The following is a 14846-nucleotide window of genomic DNA, read 5'->3' as shown; positions in this document are numbered from 1 at the left end:
ATAATCCATGGCCCTATTACAGCAAAAAAAAAAAAAAATTAATTTGAAACTCCAATTGTCACTGTGGCAAAAAAAAAAAATTTTGTCTGGAACTACAATTATAAAATATACAGTTTCGACTTACATACAAATTCAATTAAGAACAAACCTATGGAACCTATGTTGTACGTAATCCGGGGACTGCCTTTATATGTAGAAGGATATGGGGGGCGCTCCCTAGTGTAGGATCCCCACTCCATAATATACGGTATGTAGGTGTGTAAATATACGCTCACCTATTACATTTGTATCACCAGGTACGACAGTAAATACCGCAAGTAGGAAGTATAATCATCTGCTGCCGCATCCGGTTATGGAATGGGGGCTGTAATGATGAATAAAAACATGAAACCCCTTTATGGGGAGCGTAACAAAAGAACGGCAAAGTTATAGGAAGTTCTAGAACTTCCTGTGGAAGAGACACTATAATCTGAACGATGGCATAAAAAGACTGTGGAAATGCAGCCAAAAAAATTTAAACATTTTTCCAAACTTGGGTCAGGAGATTCTAGTCATCCGACTAGTAGAAGTTTCCCCGGACGGTAATAATTAACTCATTATGTGCTCAGCTCTGGTACATCCCTTGTCTGTAAACAAAATAATCAGAGATTGAACCTGGCCAACTTATGATGCCATCATACACCCATACGCTCAGCATGGCGGAGCAGTAAGAGGGCAGTAAGACAAAAGGAATGTTAAAAAATAAAACTTCTTCCCAATCCTAATTTGCATGATATTTGCCTGTGTACCATAGAGTTGTCCAGAAGATCTGAGAGTGCAAGTACATTTTTATGTCAGACGGACTGTATGCAATTGGAAACCTACCATGAGGAATCTACCACCAGAAGTAGATCTGAAATGTAATAATCCTGGAACCTAAACTAACTTGTTAAAGGGAATCTGTCACCATATATTTCACAAATACAGCTAGTGACAAGTTCCCATAGAGCCCTATTGCCTAAATGACACCCTTCTTTTAGTGAAAAGTATTTTCACTTACATCCTCATAAAATCAACTTTGTCATCTAACCTAGCATCAGAGGGGATGTGTTCTGCTTGGCCGGCCTCTCCCATCTACTCCTCCCAGTGTCTTATGCTTCCTTACTATTCAGCAGTTCATGCCATGTGACCTGGATGATGTCCTCTTAGGTCCTTTACCCAGTAAAGTTTTCAATGTCTACTGCAGAGGTCCCCAACCTTTTTTGCACCAGGGACCGGCTTTAAGCTAGACCAGTTTTCCATGGCCCGGCGGGGGCGGGGCTTTGGTCATATGGGGGGGGGGTATGGAGGGGTGGAGCTTATAATATAAGATATCAAGGAGTGTCCGGACCAGATCCATCATATTGGTTTGGTGTAAAAATAAAGCAATGCAAAATGCATACAGAGTATCGCCATGTAGTATAAAATGCATACAGCGTATCGCCATGTATTATAAAATAGATACAACGTACCGCCAAGTAGTATAAAATGCATACCGAGTACTGCCATGTAGTACAAAATAGAAGCCCTGATAAATATCACAAATGCTGCATATACATACAGCATATATACACATAAACAAACAGTAGATACAGCATATACACATATACACATACATATATACACACACACATATATATACACACACACACATATATATACACACACATATTACATATATTTACACATATATACACATATTACACATATATATGCAAAGATAAAGTAACCTTACCTCTCTATTATGTTCTTGGAAATTTTGGTGCCTTGTCCTGCAGCGGTGGTGGCGAGGTGAGGTAGCCGGGAGCGGGTAGGTCATGAGAGCCGAGAGCAAGGAGGCTAGGGAGCTTAAGCGGGGGCAGGGGGAGCCTGGAGGGGGGGACGTTAGCGGAGCCGGGTTGAGACGAGTGGAAGGGGAGCCGGAAGCGGGTTGGTCAAGAGCCGAGAACCGGGAGCGGGGGGGGCAGAGGGAGCGGAGAGCCGAGAGCAGGGAGCCGAGAGCCTGGAGGGGGGCGTTAGCAGAGACAGGTTGAGACGGGAGCAGAGAGCCGGGAGCGGGGGTGGAGAGCTGGGAGCAGGGAGGACGTTAGCGGAGGGAGCGGGAAAGGAGCCTGGAGCTTGAGCTGGGGAGCAGGGAGACGGGAGCCGAGAGCCTGGAGCTTGAGCGGGGGAGCAGGGAGACGGGAGCCGAGAGCCTGGAGCTTGAGCGGGGGAGCAGGGAGCCGAGAGCCTGGAGGGGGGGGGGAGCTCGGTGCCGGCAGGGTGTGGGGGCCGTTGTAAGGTGCCGGCGGCGGCAGGGGGTGGGCGAAAGGTGCTGGCAGCGTCGGGGAGCATGGTGCCGGACGGAGGGCTGCAACGTGGTCACGTCCGGGGCGGGAGCTCAGTGCTGGCCGGTGCCGCCCCTGCGCGGACCGGCTGATAAACTCCCAACGGCCCGGTCCTGGTCCACGGACCGGCGGTTGGGGACCTCTGGTCTACTGCATGCATATATCTGATCACATTAAATCACAGCAGCCTCCATATACTTCCACTGTTCCACATCTACCATGGAGGCATACTGTGATTTCATGTGATCAGATATATATATGAGGTAAATTTTGCAGATATTGCTCGGTAACGGCAAGGACATCACTTTGGTCACATGAAATGAAGTGCTGAGTGATGTAACAGAACTCTCTCAACGTTCCAGCAAGGCACTGTGTAAAACATTTGACACCACTTTTTCTACCTCTAATAATAAGTAAATAGAAGACTGTCCCTTAGTGCTAGTTGCACACAGCAGCATATCCCAGCAGTGAGACCTGTCTATCAGGAACAAGGAGGCAGGGCAATACAAGTAAAATGTAATATGCAGGACTCAATGTGACATCATGTGAGTTCCATATAAGTTTGCAAACTTTTAAATATGGCAGCCATGGAGAGGAACCAGTTGGGGATAAGGGCAATGCTTTTTAATCATAGGTTTTTTATGAAGTATTTATTTTGAGTGGGTTAGTTTAAATAATTTAAATGATCATAATTTGTAATTTTTTAGCAGAGGCTGTGGAGTAGTTTGTTTTTCATTTGCAAAGGTTACTGCACTTCCCAGTAGCCTTAGCAGTGACGCCTCCTTGTCACGCTGCTCTTCATCCTTGTGCCTGCACTGCAGGCTTATATGGAGCATGAACAGTAGCTCTGGCTCCCGTGCCATCGTGCACAGTAGCTCCATAGAAGGCCCGAGAGTGCAGAGGAGTGTGATGGGGACGCAGAAGGAGGCGTCACTGCTAAGGCTACTGGGACCTGGAGTAACCTTAGCTCCTGGCCCTGGCCAGTCTGCTCCACACCCTATTAGCCTGTGCAGGTAATTCACAAATTACTATAATAAAGGTTAAAGGAAATCTACCACCAGAATGAAAGAGTGCATGCAAAGGAGCCTCAGGGGCTCCAGGCTGCATTAACACCTATGGAGCCTAGAGCCCTTTGGGCTCATTTGTATACAGTCCTGCATCCTGGTAATAGACGCCCTGTAAGTTTCAGGCAGCGGCAGGCAAGAGGAATCTACCATCAGATCTACTTCTCACGGTACATTCCTCATGGTAAAGTTTCCTTTATGGCTGGACATGTTGATGATCTTTGGCGGCACGTCCATTTAAGAAAATTGGGGCATATTCTCTAATAAAAAAAACACCAAAATATAGGTGTTTTTTGTGTCCTGCATGCTCCATTATAGGTTTATGGAAGGGGTTGTTTCAAATTTGTTATCTCCCATCCACAGGGATTGGAGGAACTGGTTGGTGGGGGTCCTACTGATTACAAGAACAGAGGGTCCCGTTCTCACAACTTAGTTGATGGAACCCGAGAGCACAGCACTCGGGTATTTCCACCACTCCCATTTTCCATCTATAAAAATGGCAGTAAGAGTAATTTTGTTACCGATAGGTGGCGTAAAGTTGGACTAGACAGTCTAAAGATTCACTAGATCAGTGATTTTCAACCAGTGTGCCGCGACACATGGTCAGGTATGCCGCGGGGAAAGTTCCTAAACTATGGTGCCCCCTGTGTTTTGTTTCCCGGCAATGCGCAGCGATTCGCAGTCACGGCTTCTTACAGTGTAGGAGACTTGTACAATAACACATGCACAAGCTTTGAACCTCACGCGACAAAATGACGTCACCGAGGCCGGCGCATCATCCTGAGAGCGGAGAGACTCTCGCATTTGCCCGCCACCAAGGTAATGCCCACCAATAATGCTGACTATATGAGCTTTTGCCTGAGTATATGAACTGTTGGCAGAATACTCAGCATATGAGCTGGTACTTGTAGTACTCCAGCAGTATACTGCATATAACAATGAGAAATGTAAAATGAGAAATACTATAGTCATGAGGCTGGAGTACTACAAGTACCAGCTCATATGCTGAGTATACAAGCTGGCACTTGTACTCTGCCCTCATGGTCATGGTACTTCTCATTGTACCCCTTTATATTGCAGTATATGAGCCACATAATAATCAGCACCATATACTAAAACCAGGGAGAAACTGAGAACTGTTGAGTAAGAGCTTTGTGTGTGTCTTTCCACCATTCCTGCCAGGATATCCCTTTTGTGTTTATCGAAACAGGCCCAGGTTTCACACTGAGTAAAATAAATATAGAATCTATATTATTAACTATATGTATAATATTACTGTTTTAGTGTCATTTTGTGCTATTTTGGTTGGTGGTGTGCCCCAGGATTTTCTAAGTATAAAAAGTGTGCCGCGGCTCAAAAAAGGTTGAAAATCACTGCACTAGATGTATGAGTCGGCTCATAGTTGCTGATAAATAGGCTGCAGATTGACATTAGAGGAGAGAAAGCCTCTGCACATCATATCATCGCCTGTACACGTTCACAAGATGAATCCATGGAGCAAGAAATCTATAGGAACGCAGGATGAGAATGTTACAATATAGATGGAAAAGTAAAACCAAAGTGTGAGGCAAATGAGGCTGAACTTATGAAAATGTATAAAATTTGTGGTCCTGGAAGCAGGAATACAGCGATCTCCAGCGCGTCCTCCATTCTCAGGGCGTTAAATGGTCTTATTCCATTATATAGAAAGTGCCGGGCAGAAAAGCTGAGTGCGTGTATTCCCGCCCGTCCTCCCCATCTATCAGCCATTACGTAGTTAATCAGTCCTTGACGGTTATATAAATGCAGAATAAAACGAGCGCCTCGCAATGTATAGAGTTCATTAAGCGAAATGACGATTTTAATAAGAAGGTAGGTACACGCAAATTGGATTTGTTTACATCAAAATTGCTTCCTGGGAGAGTACAGGAGGATATATGCAAATATATTCATGACTGCCAGCACTGCCTAGTCTCAAGGGAACTTGTTAACGTAAGGACAATGCATCTGCCTGCCATTAACGCACAAGCACTGTCACCTTAGCATCGGGTGTACCGAATCCAACAAAGAACATTCTCACCTTAGGAAGAATGGCAACGTTCACATGTGGGGTAATGGTTGGGGAATTTGTGCCGAAAAGCTACAATGTGGAACAGAATGATGCAAGTTAATACTGATGTGTAAAAAAGTTTACGCGATAAGTAAAAACAGGCGGTCCCCTACTTAAGAACACCCGACTTACATACGACCCCTAGTTACAAACGGACCTCTGGATGTTGGTAATTTCCTGTACTTTAGACTTAGGCTACAATAAACAGCTGTAACCGTTATCACAACATTTTTAAAATCCAATTGTCATAGAGACCAAAAAAATTTTGGCTGGGATTACAATTCTAAAATTCACAGTACTCAACTTAAGAACAAATCTGCAAATGTAGCTAAACTTAGGGCATATTCACATGTTTTTGGAAATGGACAAAAATCAGCTAAAATCTCCCATTAAGAGCTATTTACATCCCTTCATAGTTTATTTTTTTTACTACACCTCCCTTGTTCCTCATCATTAACTTCATAAGCATCTAAAAGGTTTCACAGTTGTACCACCATGCACACGGCTACTAATGGCTGCACTAGGCCAAGTCTAAGGGTCTGTCATCAAAGGAGGCCTCATTGAACCATCCAGAGGTCATCAGTGTAAAGCCTCATGCCCAAAATCTGGTGCAGAAACAGATCAGAGGAAAGCAGGTGGCCTGTTTTAGCTGGATGGAGATGGAGGGTTAAGTGCTCCTCACCCCTCCCCTCTCCATAGAACCTGAGCAGCCCGGATGGTCATGAGACTGTAGTTTCCCTGCACAATAGATCTGTGGATCTGTAAAAGTAATACACATTGGAACAAAAATGATATCCAATTATACCAAACCTGGCCTTCTACCCCCACTCCGGAGGGTGAAGCAGGGGCAACTTTAAAATCCTATATAGAAGCCCCCAACCCCCCACATTTTTTTATGTGGAGATTCTGATTCCCCAGGAAAAATGACATTGGGTCAATCTATGATTTTAGTCATTTTCTTGGACAGATGGCGCTGTAATTGCTGAGAATTCCAAATGGGTAAAAAAAAGTGCTCAAAAATGGGGACATCTTGATTAATACACATCAGATCGAAATACAAAAAATTTGTAACATATTTCCTAAAAATGTATCCAATAATAAAAAAGTTCACCCTGTATTTTCACTCCTCAGGGATGAGGGGGGGAGATCAAATTTTTTATGTAGAAGCTATATTCAGCTTAACCCAGGGAAAAACAACGTGGGTGTGCACAGTGGCGTAACTTGGGGGGGGTGCAGGGAGTGCCCAAGAGGCTTAGGGGGCCCATAAGCTCTCATTTTCCCATATGAGAAGACTAGTACGATAAACCATACATTGTTGTTGGGAGCCTGGCAGGGGCTTTGCACTGGGGCCCATCAGCTTCTAGTTACGCCACTGGACGCACAAGTAGTTTTCTTCGGGGGCCGGTGTAATGTGAGTCCCCACCTCTCACACATCAGGTGTCGGTATAATATGAGTCCCCACCTCTCACACATCGAGGGCTGGTGTAATGTGAGTCCCCACCTCTCACACATCGGGGGTTGGTGTAATGTTAGTCCCTGCCTCTCACACATCAGGGGCCAGTGTAATGCAAGTCCCCACCTCTCACACATCATGGGGTTGGTGTAATGTGAGCCCCCTCCTCTCACACATCGGGGGTCGGTGTAATGTGAGTCCACACCTCTCACACATCGAGGGCTGGTGTAATGTGAGTCCCCCACCTCTCACACATCATGGGGTTGGTTTAATATGAGTCCCCACCTCTCACATCGGGGGTTGGTGTAATGTGAGTCCCCACCTCTCACACATCGGGGGCTGGTGTAATGCAAGTCCCCACCTCTCACACATCATGGGGTTGGTGTAATGTGAGCCCCCTCCTCTCACACATCGGGGGTCGGTGTAATGTGAGTCCCCACCTCTCACACATCGAGGGCTGGTGTAATGTGAGACCCCTCCTCTCACACATCAGAGGCCGGTGTAATGCAAGTCCCTACCTCTCACACATCATGGGGTTGGTTTAATTTGAGTCCCCACCTCTCACACATCATGGGGTTGGTGTAATGTGAGCCCCCTCCTCTCACACATCAGAGGCCGGTGTAATGTGAGTCCCCTCCTCTCACACATCATGGGGTTGGTGTAATGTGAGCCCCCTCCTCTCACACATCGGGGGTCGGTGTAATGTGAGCCCCCTCCTCTCACACATCGAGGGCTGGTGTAATGTGAGTCCCCACCTCTCACACATCAGAGGCCGGTGTAATGCAAGTCCCCACCTCTCACACATCATGGGGTTGGTTTAATATGAGTCCCCACCTCTCACATCGGGGGTTGGTGTAATGTGAGTCCCCACCTCTCACACATCGGGGGCTGGTGTAATGCAAGTCCCCACCTCTCACACATCATGGGGTTGGTGTAATGTGAGCCCCCTCCTCTCACACATCGGGGGTCGGTGTAATGTGAGTCCCCACCTCTCACACATCGAGGGCTGGTGTAATGTGAGACCCCTCCTCTCACACATCAGAGGCCGGTGTAATGCAAGTCCCTACCTCTCACACATCATGGGGTTGGTTTAATTTGAGTCCCCACCTCTCACACATCATGGGGTTGGTGTAATGTGAGCCCCCTCCTCTCACACATCAGAGGCCGGTGTAATGTGAGTCCCCTCCTCTCACACATCATGGGGTTGGTGTAATGTGAGCCCCCTCCTCTCACACATCGGGGGTCGGTGTAATGTGAGCCCCCTCCTCTCACACATCGAGGGCTGGTGTAATGTGAGTCCCCACCTCTCACACATCAGAGGCCGGTGTAATGCAAGTCCCCACCTCTCACACATCATGGGGTTGGTTTAATATGAGTCCCCACCTCTCACATCGGGGGTTGGTGTAATGTTAGTCCCTGCCTCTCACACATCGAGGGCTGGTGTAATATGAGTCCCCACCTCTCACACATCGGAGGCCGGTGTAATGTGAGCCCCCTCCTCTCACACATCGGAGGCCGGTGTAATGCAAGTCCCCACCTCTCACACATCATGGGGTTGGTGTAATGTGAGTCCCCACCTCTCTCACATTGGGGTCGGTGTAATGTGAGTCCCCACCTCTCACACATCGGGGGCCGGTGTAATGTGAGTCCCCTCCTCTCAAACATCAAAGGCCGGTGTAATGCGAGTCCCCACCTCTCACACATCATGGGGCTGGTGTAATGTGAGTCCCCACCTCTCACACATTGGGGGTTGGTTTAATTTGAGTCCCCACCTCTCACACATCATGGGGTTGGTGTAATGTGAGCCCCCTCCTCTCACACATCAGAGGCCGGTGTAATGTGAGTCCCCTCCTCTCACACATCATGGGGTTGGTGTAATGTGAGCCCCCTCCTCTCACACATCGGGGGTCGGTGTAATGTGAGCCCCCTCCTCTCACACATCGAGGGCTGGTGTAATGTGAGTCCCCACCTCTCACACATCAGAGGCCGGTGTAATGCAAGTCCCCACCTCTCACACATCATGGGGTTGGTTTAATATGAGTCCCCACCTCTCACATCGGGGGTTGGTGTAATGTTAGTCCCTGCCTCTCACACATCGAGGGCTGGTGTAATATGAGTCCCCACCTCTCACACATCGGAGGCCGGTGTAATGTGAGCCCCCTCCTCTCACACATCGGAGGCCGGTGTAATGCAAGTCCCCACCTCTCACACATCATGGGGTTGGTGTAATGTGAGTCCCCACCTCTCTCACATTGGGGTCGGTGTAATGTGAGTCCCCACCTCTCACACATCGGGGGCCGGTGTAATGTGAGTCCCCTCCTCTCAAACATCAAAGGCCGGTGTAATGCGAGTCCCCACCTCTCACACATCATGGGGCTGGTGTAATGTGAGTCCCCACCTCTCACACATTGGGGGCTGGTGTAATGTGAGTCCCCACCTCTCACACATTGTGGGTCGGTGTAATGTGAGTCCCCACCTCTCACAGATCGGGGGTCAGTATAATATGAGTTCCTTCCTCTCACACATCAGGGGTCGGTGTAATGCAAGTCCCCACCTCTCACACATCATGGGGTTGGTGTAACGTGAGTCCCCACCTCTCACACATCGGGGGTTGGTGTAATGTGAATCCCCGCCTCTCACACATTGGGGGTCAGTGTAATGTGAATCCCCGCCTCTCACACATTGGGGGTCAGTGTAATGTGAGTCCCCGCCTCTCACACATCGGGGGCTGGTGTAATGTGAATTCCCGTATTTTTGATTCAATGTGTATTTTGTGAGATATTCCACTGTCCAGACCTTTTTGTTACACCATATATATCTTTAAAAAAAAAGATTTTCCCTTTAAAAATCATATTTTTTATGTTGTTCATCCCCTTCTAAAAATCATGCGTAAAACAAGCCAGAAACAGACTGCTGCAGATACTCCCAGGGACTCGTCACACACTGCTGGTAGGGAGCCAGGTAATTTGAAATTAAGTTTTATAAAGTAATGAAATTATTCAGGATGCTGACAAAGGCATTTTTAAAACCAGCACAGTATAGGCTATTGGAACCTGTCACCAGCTAAAAATGACATTCCAGGTGACAGGTTTGCTTTAATGGGTCTGCATTACAAGGTAGCTTATAGGCAATGTTTTACTTTTCCCATCCTGGAAAAAAGTGTTTGCATATCACCAGCTGGAGCACCAATGGCTCTAAGTCTTCGCACACACCTGCAAGGCGGCCTTTATTGACAAAGTTGCTTACCCTTTAAAGTTAAAGGTGTTGTCCGGTCTCTAAATGTTACCCTAATTGTTACCTGCCTAAATTCCACAGATCAACTATTACATGGTGGTGTCTTATTGCATTTGCCGATTTTCCGATGTATTAGATTCATAAAGTGTGACTTTTCAGAATTTTGGGCACAAATCCACTCCGTTCCCCTCCAAGTGCAGGAAGAAGGAGGAACAGGTACAAATTTGTGACTTTTGTGCAACTTTTGAACTATAAAGTCACATATACACTGAAGGCATTAACCTCTTCTGTGCCACATTTTTAAAGCTGTTGAAGCCACTGTGATAAATCTGACATATACATTTTTTGGGGGGGATTTATCATTAGGCAGCCTCCTTGTGACACTTAAAGGAACTCAACCACCAGGATGAAGGATTGTAAACCAAACACAATGACATACTGGTGTGTTCCCCCTCTGCCAGGATCTGCTCTTCTTTTAGCTTCTTATTCCCTGGTTTTTACAAAAAAGGCTTTTAAAATTATGCAAATGGACCTAAGGAACTCCAGGCTCCATAGGTGTTAATGGAGCCTGGAGCCCCTAAGGCTCATTTGCATAATTTTGAAAGCCCCTTTTTTTAAAAAACCAGGGCATAAGAATATAAAAGAAGAGCAGATCCTGCCAGATGGGGGAACACACCAGTATGTCATTGTGCTTGGTTTACAATCCTTCATCCTGGTGGTAGATGCCCTTAAGAGATCGTCTTAGGAGCTCTGCTGCCCATTGGATGAATTGCAGTGGCTTAGACTACTTGATACATCAGGTTTACGGGATGTTAATGGGTGCAGGTGATTTAAGGACTTTTTAGTTGCAAATTTTTGGGTAATTTTTAGGGGCAAACCAATAGTAAATCGAACATTAACATCTGGTAGCAGGCGATCTAGATAGACAAATCTGGGGTAAACCAGGTTGACTGGTATGTGGTGAACTCCCGGTTTTCTTATAAAAGAAACAAAAAACTTTTTTTTTTTATATTGTTAAATTTAGATGCTTACAAAAGCAGCGTCTACAGTGTATTGATGAGAAAGAGAACAAACATTGTCACTACTCGTCTAGTATTAGGACAGATTCCGGTGAGCCCTACAGTAGGGGACAAAATAACACAATAACGGGAATGGTGGACAAAATGTAGCATATGGTCCTTTCATTCGGTGAGATGTCAAAAGATATTTTAAGGTGAACCTCTTCCCTATAATAGGAGCTCCTATAAATTGAAGGGAAGGAAGAGTGCCAAGTCGTTTGCTGCAACAAGACGATAACTTATTATCCCAGAAGCTAATAATACCCATCGCATCGGATGCTACTGCCAGCCAGGAGGTAACACAAGGTAAATGTTCTCGGAGAAATAACGCAGCAGTTATGGCACTGCAGAGCTCCGCAGCTGCCATCGCATTATTGTCATTATCACCAATGCAGACAACACACAGATGTTGCCTCATTGGTACCGCCAGGCCGGGTCACTGAGCAGAACCGGGAAAGCTGGCGCAGTGCTGTGTGCCCCTATGTTCGGCTGAAAATAACTGGATCCACCGACAGGTCTCCAACTACTCATATATAGTGACAAGGTTCAACATATGATTAGATATTGATGCCTAAAACATTCTATAGCAGGAGTCAACTGTTACTTTTTTAAGTCTTCATTCCACCAATTAAAAATAAACTCTCAAAAACCAGACTTATCACACTGAGAGCATAACCCACATGTAACATAGGGGGAAGAACATGGCGCTTTGCCGTAAAGATCAACCACAAAGAGACCATAGTCTGTGTATTTGTGTTTTAACTTTTAGTAGTGTATTTCCCTCCCCTAAAAATTTCCCTCATGGACCACTCCCACTGGGTTATTAGTGTCAGCTCAGATAATTGTATCATCCTGTGCCACCGGGGTCTTCAATGTCTTTCTAGCAAGCCTCAAAGATCCTGAACCGCATAGGTAAGGGGTCCATTGTAGTAATGAGCAGGCCCGAACCGCAATGTTTGGCTTTATAACAAAAATTGTGGGTTTGGGTCTGCAGAGAACGAACTGAGATGTCAGAAGTCCAGGTTTGGCTCATTTATTCTTCCCCTCCCCCACCAGTAACACCGAGGATCACTGCTGGCACAAATCATGAGTGTAATCCTCATTACGCTACAGGCAAAGTGTCAAGCAAATGCCAACGGGGTATGCGCACCATTTTGGAAGCAATCTTGTTGCTCTCTGTGCAAGGATTTATCACAGGTGTTCAGGTTTGGGTCCCCCAACTCGCTGGACCTGATTACTGGTGGGTGCACACTTGAGGAGCTGCTCTACACAAGCCCAGGAGTTGAATTAGTAGGAACATCTTAAGTATTCTACATCCTACTTTAACTGCAGATGCACAATCTTTTCTCAACATTTGTCAAGGCTTGGACGCCAGTTGATAAATTGTGCCCTGAAATAGGCACAATTCCTGGCATACACCCAAGAATTTCCTTCCTTACGCCACCTCCATGCCAAATAGGGCACATCATTGGGCTGGCGTGGGACGTTCTTGACCTGGCCCAGGCTTTGGAGCAATTCTACTCCATATCGGGCCAGGTGTAGAAGTGCTCTGTGGGCACAGTATGGCACAGCTGCCAGGCGGATTTATCAGGAGGCTGCACCCACCTGATAAATCTGTCTGGTGCAGGATGACAGGGGGCATCATCATACACTTGCACGCTTAGCGCCAGCCTTAAAGGCCCTGATGTAATTGTTTTTTCAGGTAATAGGGACTTGCCAGTCATTGACAAGTCTGTACTACTGGCAGCGACCCGCCGCCCTAAAAGGGGTCCGCAATCTGCCGCCAGAGGCAGGGACTTCGTCCTGCCTTCTGGCAGATGCGGCCCTACATTTACATTCCATATGCTGATCGCGGGGGTCTGACCGCTGGAACCCCCCCAATCGCCAGAAGGGGTTCCATTTTTTCCTTAATGCATAGAAGTTTGTCAACATTTGTGCTACAAATAAAAATGAGTACAGGCAGTCCTCGGGTTACATACAAGATAGGTTCTGTAGGTTTTTTGCCCCAGTGACAATTGGAGTGAAATTTTTTTTGATGTCATTGGACCAAGGATTATCAATAAAGCTTCATTACAGACACCTTATAGTTGGACATTGCAGTCTGGGACTATAGTAAAGCCTCCAGAGAGCTTCACCAGAGGTCACAGTGGGCAGAGGGTCCGTCTGTAACTATGAGTCGTCTGTAAGTCGGGTGTCCTTAAGTAGGGGACCGCCTGTATTTTCCCCACAATAACCAACCAGATTCCACCTTTGATTGGTACACATTTAGTTTATAGTGTGCATTGTATAATCCCATGTAAAAAGGACAATATATTAGTATTATATATTAGGAATATTTAGCTGTACATGTATTACATATACTGGTGTGATGAAGCCTCCGCCCTATCAGATTACTGCCCATAATTACAAGAAACTGTAACATGGCAATTCTCAGTTGTGCTATAAAACTTACTACAGGATATTCACAAAGTTCATGGGTGTTAGTGCTCTACTCTGTAAAATTTATCATAAAATAATAGTTCCAAAGATTTCCTCGGTTATTCCTCCTGTTCCTCTATCAGTTTCCTGTACTGGATCCTACTGAAGACCCCGCTCCACTTTCATGCCTAAGGTCGATCGAAGATCCTATACTGGAAGTTTGCAGACAGATAGATAGATACCCCGGAATAAGCCTGAGAAGGCGAAACTTAGGTCGGGGGAGGTGTCCAGTACAGGAAACGGATAGAAGAACAGGTAGAATAACCAAGAAAATCTTCAATTTTCAATCTACTAAGGACTTGGTGAGATTGTTCTTTGGAACTATTATTTAATGATACATTTTACAGAGTAGAGCACAAACACCCTTGAACTTTGTGAATTTTTCTTGGCTAATCTGGGAGTGTGCCTAGTTAGTGGCTCCTCTGGCTCCAACCCCTATCTCCCGGGTATCAAACTTCTAATTAATACAGGGCATGACTCAATAAAATCAATATTCCAATAACTGAAACTGCAATTTTGAGCCATAATTCTCTACTTAGTAACTGCCAGAATACAAAGGTTCTGGGGTAAATAGTATTAGCTTAGTAACCAGACCGTATAATTTTAGGCTGTGTAATTGTACCTCTACATGGGTTGAAACTGTCTAAAAAAATAAGTCCCATGCTAGGTAGTTACACGCCATTGCTACGGCACAATTCTTGGTAGTTTCACTCACAGGATAATCTTTACTTCACATCCTTTTGGCCTCATTGAAATTTGTTGCTTGGCCATAGCTCTGTAACTATCCCTTTTCAGTGTGGTACTCTACACAATGCAACACCCCTTGCCTTTCTCATACATTTATCAAGGTGAAAGTATGGCTGGTTACCTACAGGTCACAATTGAAGGGACCTTTCGCTGCCTTCACCGACTCCAACTATTTGTATCCTTTAATATCCATTGTAGCCAGTGGCGGATGAAGACTGCCATGGGTACGGATATTATAGTTCAGAATTCACCTATATGTGGTACTAGAATCAAGGAAAGGAAAGGAAGACGTGTCCCTTCTGTCTGCTTTCAATTTGTGGTCCTTTAAAGGTTCTGAAATGGTTCTTGAGTACATGTGTATTGAGAGAAGGAACAAAT

This window comes from Engystomops pustulosus, chromosome 7, assembly GCF_040894005.1.
Source record: "Engystomops pustulosus chromosome 7, aEngPut4.maternal, whole genome shotgun sequence".
Lineage (NCBI taxonomy): Eukaryota > Metazoa > Chordata > Amphibia > Anura > Leptodactylidae > Engystomops > Engystomops pustulosus.
This window is presented reverse-complemented; position numbering follows the sequence as displayed.